Source organism: Leucoraja erinacea, chromosome 2, assembly GCF_028641065.1.
Source record: "Leucoraja erinacea ecotype New England chromosome 2, Leri_hhj_1, whole genome shotgun sequence".
NCBI classification, from domain to species: Eukaryota; Metazoa; Chordata; class Chondrichthyes; order Rajiformes; family Rajidae; genus Leucoraja; species Leucoraja erinaceus.
The window spans coordinates 117,954,391-117,960,390 of record NC_073378.1 but is presented as its reverse complement, the minus strand read 5'-3'; the positions used below and the strand labels follow the sequence as shown (position 1 = coordinate 117,960,390).

Here is a 6,000-nt window from a genome sequence, read left to right as displayed (position 1 = left end):
GATATAGTCCCAATCTACCTCGTTTTATTTTACCTGCACATTCTCTTTTACTGCAACACTGTATTCTGAGCTGGTTCCCTTTCTCTTTTTGCACTACCTGTTTTATGTATGTATGGTCTGATTGTATGATTTACCTGGACAGTACAGGAAATAAAGTTTTGCACTATATCTCAGTATGAGTGACAAAAATAAACCAAACCCTGATAAAACCAGAAATGATCAAGGTGGTTTGGATCCATTTCAAGATACATAGATTTAAATTACAACAAATCTTTTCCTAAATCTTTGTCCTGGCATTGTAAAGTGGACACTTTTGTAGGACCAAAATCTTAACCAGAACAAGTCTGAGACAAAATTTGCATGGCCTTGATTTTGTGGTGTATCTTTAAAAAAAAAAACATCAGAGACATTTACAAGGTTTTAATTTCAGAACAATGGGACAGACCCCTCTTTACTGTACTTACAAGGATCTGCAATCCAAGTCTCCAGCAAGTATTCAGTACATTGATAAGCAGAAGGCACAGTCATACCAAATGCATAATAAAAACCAAAAGTGGAAACTAAATCAAAGCACAAGCTCCCTCTTGCACCATTTCCAAACTGAGATTTAACAGAGTGATTTTCTGCATTTACATAATTTTACCTTCACCATGTGCAGCTTAAAGTGATACCAAAGTACCAGAGTTTTACCTAAAATGTCCCAGCGATAATGAAAATCTTAATTACTGGTAGTGTTTGCAAGGGAACAAATCACTTCTCCAAGTGATTACCTTATGGCAAAACAAAAGCATTTTGATACACCAATAAAGTGAAGGAGAAAGGTGTCAGCTCAATTAACAATCGTGAAGTAACAAACGGTGGAGTAAAATAACATCATCTTTATAACAATGTACATAGGAACTGGCGGAAGTAACATTACACCATTAAAAATACCAGAGAAACAAATCCAAACTATAAAGCTTATTCTTAAAACAGAAAGCATGCACTTATGCATTCCTGTGCGCAAAATTTTCATTTTACTTGTACTAAAGTTGAACTGGCGGCATTCAGTGAGTCAAAATGTTATGGGATTAAGCTCCATTCTGGAAATAGATTAGTTACATTGTGCACAGTATTGAGGTGGTGCTAGCCTGTCAGAGGTGCAGATCTTTAGCGGTGGATATTAAACTTTAGCCCCAATTAATTACTTAAACTGATAAAATCGATGCCATGGCAGAGGAGCAGGTACCACCTTGTTCACTCATTACTATCAGAGGACAGATTTGTAATTGGTTCTTGAATTGCTGTCTATGGGACCTTGTGCATAAATGGGCCATTGTTGGTTGGTCTTGATAGTAAGCACAATGGAAAGGATTGCAATGATTATAATTATTGCAACAATGATTATAATTATTGCAACTGCTTTCTGGCTATTTGAAAAGGGAGTCTTTCATTTTTCAAAATCTTGAAACTCTACCCTGACAGCATCTTCATCGAATAGACAGCAACGGGGATTCACGAAGGTTGTCCACCACCATCTGTTAGTGGAAAACCAGAGTTTCCAACAATGTCAATAGTACCCACATTTCAATTATGATTTTTAATTTTTTTTAATGTACATTCCTTCTATTAAACTTGCACAAAATAGCATGCACAAGATCCGTCTTAGATATTCAACTCGAATTTCTACCATTCAATATGTTTTGTCCTTCTCATACAAGCGTTTCAAACACTGGGAACATTTACAGTATGATTAAAAATAAGGTAATAAGCAAAGGGTTACAGCACAAATAGACAAGAAGTCACCACACATCATCACTTAAAAGACGATCTATTTTTATCAACACTGCAATTTATTTATGATTCTTTTACTTTCCTTTAGAATATTTTTAGGGAGGCTTCTCTTGCACTTGTGGGAGCTTCAACCACATCACGATTTATTCCAAGACTGCCTTGACCTATACAAAAACATTTTATGACAGGAAATTACATGATAGCTTGTGCAAAAATTTGCTTCTGAAGTTCTACTGGTTTAATCCTGAACCATTGTCACTACTTTTCATACATATTAGATTTCTCCCAGGGCTTCCTCGGGGCAACTTTGTGTGTGGGTGTATGTTGAAAATATACCTTAACTGAACCTGTGAACTTTTTGATGAGTATGGAGGTCTGATCTGCCTTTGTAGAGAAGAGGAGGAGGACTCAAGTGGAACATTGCTCTTATTAAATGATAACTGCGACACTCTGTACGGAAATGTTTTGGACTGATGCCACAGCTGATAACTGAACGTACAATACACTGAGTTTATAACAGCATCCTTACCATTGAAATGCCCTGAAACATTTCATATGTGCTTTCAAAGGCACCTGGTACTGTGCCACCAAAGGAGATTTTAAACATTTTTATCAAAGATGTGGATTTTGTACCTCAGAAAAAAATGGTGATGTAGATGGGTGGATACGTTTAATGAAGGAATGGCAGAGGTTAGCGTCGAGGCAGCTACAATGCAATTACCAGTACTGCAACCATTCAGATTAACAATAATCAAAAGGCTAGGATTGGAAAAGCACAATGATCCTGAACTGTTCTGGGAAAGAGATGCCCTCGGTCTAACTTCTTTTACACTTTTTGACTAAAATTCAGATCTACTGATTGCCGAATACTATACTGCCTCTCATTAAGTAAGGAAATATCTATTTGATGTATGAGAATGTAAATAATTGGAAAAGATGAAGTAGTTCATGGATTTACTTCAGCAAAGGGCTAAAAGTCTTCCAAATAAAATGTTGAAAAGAAAGACCCTACGCATACTATTTGAGTCAATGCCATCCTGAAATCTGGGTGATCTTGATGCAATATATGCAATCTTATTTTCAGTTGTGAAATGGTACATTAGATCATAGAGTAATGCATCACAGCAAGCTGTCCATGCTGTCCAAATTGCTTAACTGAGCTAGTCCCGCTTGCTAGCACCTGGCCCACATCCCCCCGAACATAGAAACATAGAAAATAGGTGCAGGAGTAGGCCATTCGGTCCTTCGACCCTGTACCGCCATTCAATATGATCATGGCTGATCATCCGACCGTATCCTGTACCTGCCTTCTCTCCATAACCCCCTGATCCCTTTAGCCACAAGGGCCATATCTAACTCCCTCTTAAATATAGCCAATGAACTGGCCTCAACTACCTTCTGTGGCAGAGAGTTCCAGAGATTTACCAGAAAATTTTTTTCTCATCTCGGTCCTAAAGGATTTCCCCTTTATCCTTAAACTGTGACCCCTTGTCCTGGACTTCCCCAACATCGGGAACAATCTTCCTGCATCTAGCCTGTCCAACCCCTTGAGAATTTTGTACTTTTCTATAAGATCCCCCGTCAATCTTCTAAATTCTAGCAAGTACAAGCCAAGTCTATCCAGTCTTTCTTCATATGAAAGTCCTATCCCTATCCATGTACCAGTCTCAGTGACTATTAAATATTGCAGTTGTACCTGCCTCAACTCTTCCTCTGGCAGCTCGTTCTATATATATATATATACACTACCCTCAGTGTGAAAACGTTGTCCCTCACGTCACTTTTAAATCTTTGAGCACACCACTTGTTGCAGGACTCAAACAGCCCTCTACCACCACCCTCTGTCTCCTCTGTTCAAGTCAATTTTGTATCCAATTGGCTAGCCAGACTCCACCCCAAACATTGTCCAGTCACTCTACACCTCCATTCCCCCACCAGGAAGGTCTTAGAGCCCCGTTTCTTCCCCGATGCAGAATCAGCCAATTTCCGTCAACTTACTCCGTCAACTTACTCTCCTCCGCCTAGCAGAGCTGGTCCTTACCCTCAACAACTTTTGCTTCGACTCATCCCACATCCTCCAAATCCATGGGCCCCAGCTATGCCTGCCTCTTTGACGGGTACGTCAAATAATCCTTGTTCCAGGTGTACACTGGCCCTATCCCCGAACTCTACCTCCGCTACATTGACAACTTCCTCGTTGCAACCTCTGGCACCCATGCAGAACTCACTGATTTCAACTTCACGACCAATTTCCATCCTGCACTCAAATTCACTTGGACCATCTCCGACATCTCCCTACCGTTTAAAGATCTCACCGTCCCCATCACAGGAGACAGACTACATCTCTACACATCTACTACAAACCCACTGACTTCCATAGCTACCCAAACAACACTTCTTCCCACCCTGCTTCCTGTAAAGACTGTATCCCCTCCTCCCAATTCCTCCGTCTACGCCTCATCTGCGTCCAGGATGAGGTTTTCAATATCAGAGCATCGGAGATGTCCACATTCTTCAGGAAACAGGGGTTCCCCTCTTCCATTATAGATGAGGCTCTTACTATGATCTCTTCGATATCCCGCAGCTCCATTTTTGCTCCCCCTCCCCCATTCGTAACACGGACAGAGTCCTCCTTGTGCTCACCTTCCACCCCATCAGTCGTCGAATATAGCATATAATCCTCTGACATTTTTGCCACCTCCAACGGGATTCCACTACTGGCCCTCCCATCTCCACCCCTTTCTGCTTTCTGCAGAGACCGTTCCCTCCGAAACTCCCTGGTCAACTCGTCCCTGCCCACCCAAACCACCCCCTCCCCAGGTACTTTCCCCTGCAACTGCAGGAGATGCAACACCTGTCCCTTTACCTTCCCCCCCCCCCCCCCCCCCCCCCATGGACCACAACAGTCTTTTCAGGTGAGGCAGAGGTTCACTTGCACCTCCTCCAACCTCATTTACTGTATCTGTTGTTGCAGGTGTTGACTCGTGTATATGGACGAGACCAAGCACAGGCTCGGTGATCGTTTCATTGAACATCTCCGCTCAGTCCGTCTTAACTTACCTGAGCTCTCGGTTGCTCAGCACTTTAACTCCCCCTCCCATTCCCAAACTGACCTTTCTGTCCTGGGCCTCCTCCATTGTCAGAGTGAGGCCCAGCACAAATTGGAGGAACAGCACCTCATATTTTGTTTGGGTAGCTTATATCCCGGCAGTATGAACATTAACTTCTCTAACTTCCAATTGCCCTTGCTTTCCATCTCGCTCCATCCCCTCCCCTTCCCAGTTCTCCCACCAGTCTTACTGTGTCCGACTACATTCTATCTATGTCCCGCCCACTCCCCTTAAATCAGTCTGAAGAAGGGTCTCGACCCGAAACTTCACCCATTCCTTCTCTCCAGAGATGCTGCTGTCCCGCTGAGTTACTGCAGCATTGTGTCCACCCCAAACAATATGGTTATTGCCTAATAAACCTCAGTCATGCAACCATTGTTCCAGAAAACAGCCAACATCTCTTTATCCAAGAAGCTAAGAACGAGTAACATTTACATTAGAGAATTCGCACCTCGAAAACTGAACAAAAGTGAATGAAGAGTGAACATGGGGGAAGTAAGGAAGTACATGCATTGCTAAGCTGTATAGCCAAGTCTATAGCCAAGCCAAGTCTAGTTTACACCGAATTAGACACAAAATGCTGGAGTAACTCAGCGAGATAGGCATCATCTCTGTAGAACGGGCGATGCTTCGCTTCGAGACCTTTCAGACCAAAGGAATGGATGGCATTTCAGGTCAATACCCTTCTTCAGTCTGAACCCAAAACTTTACCTATTCCTTCTCTCCAGTGATGCTGCCTGCCCTCCTGCACACCAGCATATTATGTCTATCTCCTTATAGAATGGACTAATGGACATGCAGTCTGGGCATGACACAGACTACTAAATTATTCAGTCACACTGCAGTCGTTCCAGAGGGCACTCCACCATCATCTTCTCAGAGGAACACGGGGTGGGTAAAGATAGTCATTCACTACCAGAGGGGTGAAACAGAAGTGAATGAGTGAATAGAGTAAAACACGTGGACAGGGTAGAATGCTGAGCTCAGTATCAAACAGAAAAAGATCCCAAAATGACTAAAATTTGTAAATAAAATATTACATGTTCAGTGGAATCTATTAAGCAGGTAGGTCCCCAACATGTCCCCAAATCTGAAGAAGGGTCTCGACCCGAAACGC

General features: G+C 42.3%; 1 protein-coding gene across 2 annotated transcripts in view; it reads right to left on the bottom strand.

The window, feature by feature from the left end:
- Nucleotides 1–1,383: 1,383 nt before the first annotated feature.
- dnajb6b (DnaJ heat shock protein family (Hsp40) member B6b) overlaps nucleotides 1,384–6,000 on the bottom strand; it is an 87,249-nt gene continuing 82,632 nt past the window's right edge. The window contains exon 11 of one of the 2 annotated variants that reach the window (XM_055664518.1): nucleotides 1,384–1,517. The gene's annotated coding sequence lies outside the window, so the exon portion shown is untranslated. The other variant, XM_055664507.1, reaches the window with a different exon arrangement.